General features: G+C 37.1%; 1 pseudogene; it reads left to right on the top strand.

Moving 5' to 3' along the window:
- Nucleotides 1-2,693: 2,693 nt before the first annotated feature.
- LOC111738742 lies at nt 2,694-2,812 on the top strand (annotated as a pseudogene).
- Nucleotides 2,813-3,346: the final 534 nt, after the last annotated feature.

Genomic DNA, 3,346 nt, shown 5'->3' with positions numbered 1-3,346 from the left:
AACAATGATGTTGGGAAGAGCAGGGCCTTCAGCCAATCCTGTGGTTGACCAGAAGGTCAATGGTGAAGGGCAAAGACCCTTATCTCTGGATTGTCTTCACTGTCTGGTGTTGGTTTGCTGTTGCTAGACCCCTACTTTCTCTGTGAGGTAGCTCAGCCAGGTCCGATTCCCAAACTATAGAAAAATCAGGGGGAAGAGGTCTTATTGAGAAAATGTTCTGGATACTTAGAATAAAAGTATTTGAAAATCCTAATAAAATGGAAAGTTCACATGGGACAAAAGACTCATTGCTTTTCCCTCCTGCGAAGCTTCCTTTTTTCTACTGCTGACATTGATAGATATCCATCCCAGTTTTCCAGGCTCTTAAAACATTCTCTGTCCTTTCTGTACACTGCCTGCTCCCCAAATCCTTGGGATTCACCTCTGAAATGCATCTCTTACTTGTGCTTTTACTTGGCAACAATAAGCCTCAGTTTCCACAGTTGAAAATAAGAATAATAATAGTATCTACTTCATAGGGTTACTGTAATAATGAAATGTGATAAGTAAAATCCTTAGCACAATAGTTAGCATGTAGTAAGCTCTCAGTAAATGTGAGCTATATTATTATTTTTATGATTATTTCATTACCAGTCTCCTCTCCAAGCTCTCACCACCTCACATCAAGATTCCTGGAGTCCCTGCCTGAGATCCCTCTTCTCTCCTGTGAATGAAGCCTGCACATTCCTGACACATTAACATTTCTTGAATGCAGCTTTTGCCATACTATTCCTTTGCTCAAGAGCCTCCAATAATCACCTGTTATACTGAGTAGACATTCCTCAGACTAGTATCCTATCTTCTCCTTTTCTGATACTTTAATCCAACATAGAACTTCAACTCCATCATGGTTAGTATGTCTCTGATGTCAACTCAAGCTCAAGAGATAGCTCACATTACCTCTTCCCTTCCTCTTCCACTCTATCTTACTACTGAGATATACCTGTCTTCCCTTTCCTTTCTCCATTCAAAATCCATTTTACCTATCCCAGCTACAGTCCCAGAACCTCAACTCTCTTTGCCTACCAGGAGTACAGAACAGATAGAACAGAACAGAACTCTGCCCTGGTCAGAAGATGGCATTTGATAAATGTATCAGATGGATTTCTGAGAGCAAGAGTGTGTACCTCCATAATTTATTCCTGGAGATCGATTAGTTCATCCTGATTCAATTACACCTTTGTCTCTCTTCCCATATTTGCATTAGTGAAATTCCAGGCCTTGAGTTTAAATCAGTTTAGTATGAGAAAAATCCACTGGTTTTCAAATGGGGGATGTGAAATGGAAATTTTTTTTCCCCTCATCAATATTTCTTAGTTTGATCAGGGAAGAAAAAGTGAAAATATAGGAGAGATCTAAAATTACATAAAAAATTTTCCCAACTTTTAGAGAGGAAATTTCTCAGTGGATTTTACAATTTGAGGTAAACTATAAGAAAGAAAAATATTAAAGAACATGAATAGTTATTCTAATCTTTCTTAGTCATGTAGGATTTTGGTCATACATTTGTAAAGAATCCCAGAATAAAGTTATGTTGTTTTCTTTAACTCCATCATTAATATATCCTTATTGAATGGCCACCCACAATATAAGTTATACTACCGATAGTTTGAATTTCACTTTTTTCCTCGTATTTCAGTTTCTTTACTAGAAAAAAAAAAATGGAAAAAAAAAATCTCTAGAGTAGAACCATAATAATACACACATAAAGTGAATAAATATTCACTGTGTGTGGAGAAATGAATGTACACAGAATAGAATAAGCAATAGGCAAATATTATAAACTACCACCTGGGGATACTTAGATTAAACACAGGATATTCTTTCCTGTCCCTATCACTATCTCTATAGGGTTTGAAACACAGAATAGCTTTGCAAAAATTCATACGGGTTCAGCAACAGAGGCTGGAGAATGGATGCAATGACCCCTCTGGGTCCCTTTCAGCATCAGTATCCAATAACTTTATGATCTCAAAGAATAATCTGTCTGCAGCCAAACATATTTACAGCCTGCTTCCTCTCTCTTCCCCTTTCTCCACCCCACCCGATTTTTTTCCCTAAAAGACTAAGGCTTTGATCGAGGATCATAACCCGAGATGATGCAATGTGTTTGTTTTGGCCTCCGCTTGGGTCTGTGTCTGTTATTAATGGATGTACTAAGTCTGACCTTCCTACCGGCTTAGTCCCAGGTTCAGGACCCACTCCACCAGGGGTATGACTCACCTCTGAGTTGAGGTCTTCTTGAAATCATGGGCTATGGTTGGGTATCCAGGGCTTGAAGGGGTGTGGGCTCTCTGCCTCCACTTATCTTTTTATCTGCATGTGACATATCCAGATCCCTTTGTGTCTCTATATCTTTCTACTGCTGTACATGTTTGTGTGCCTTTCTGGCCATGGGAAAAATCTCAATTGCTTGATAGCGTTTCAATTAAATACAATAAATATTTACTTTCTGCAAACAGTGCTTGGATATAGCGATAAAGTTTGTAGCCAGATATAGAAACAACCATTAAAAAATTTTACAGCAAATTGTTTGTTTTAGAGAAAATAGAAAATACAAAAAGGCAAAAACAACAACTATAATATAGTATTCATATTTTGAATATATCCTTTCAATCCGTACACATATTTTAAGTAACATAAAAATGGGATCGGTCTATGGCCATGCTACCCTGAACAAGCCCGATCTCTTCTGATCTCGGAAGCTAATCAGGGTCGGGCCTGGTTAGTACTTAGATAGGAGACCACCTAGGAAGACCAGATGCTGTAGGTGTAAAAACTAAGGGATTGTAAGCTGACAAGGTCCTTGCAATCCGTGAAGTAAACCAAGGGTTTCCTCGCCTAAAAAAAAACAAAACACTTTTTGACAACCTGATTTTTATTATTGTTTTTCTCCTTAACAATATGAAATAAGAATATCTTAAACTTCTATAATTCTAAGCTTAGATATTCTAGTACCTTATTTAGAGCTATACTGTCCAATACAGTAGCCAGTAGCTATATGTGGCCATCTAAATTAATTAAAATTAAGTTAAATTTTTGAATTTAATTCTTCAGTCAAACTAGCTCAGTAGCACTTGAATATTCCCATCATTGTAGAAAATGTTATTGGATAGTGCCATTCCAGCAAGGTACATTTTCACAAGAACCATCTTGAAGACAGATCTTAAGAGCATCTGTATGCAATAGTTTCCTCAAATTTACAATCACTAATGGAGAAGAAACTACTCAATCTAATTTTTAAATCAAGGTTTTATTACTTAGTCTTCTTTTTCTTGATTACTTCTCTCCGCCCATCGTTGATGAT

The sequence above is a fragment of the Pteropus vampyrus genome, unplaced genomic scaffold (assembly GCF_000151845.1).
Source record: "Pteropus vampyrus isolate Shadow unplaced genomic scaffold, Pvam_2.0 Scaffold42, whole genome shotgun sequence".
In the NCBI taxonomy this organism is placed as follows: domain Eukaryota; kingdom Metazoa; phylum Chordata; class Mammalia; order Chiroptera; family Pteropodidae; genus Pteropus; species Pteropus vampyrus.
The sequence above is the reverse complement of the archived record's forward strand: the minus strand, read 5'-3'. Positions and strand labels throughout refer to the sequence as shown.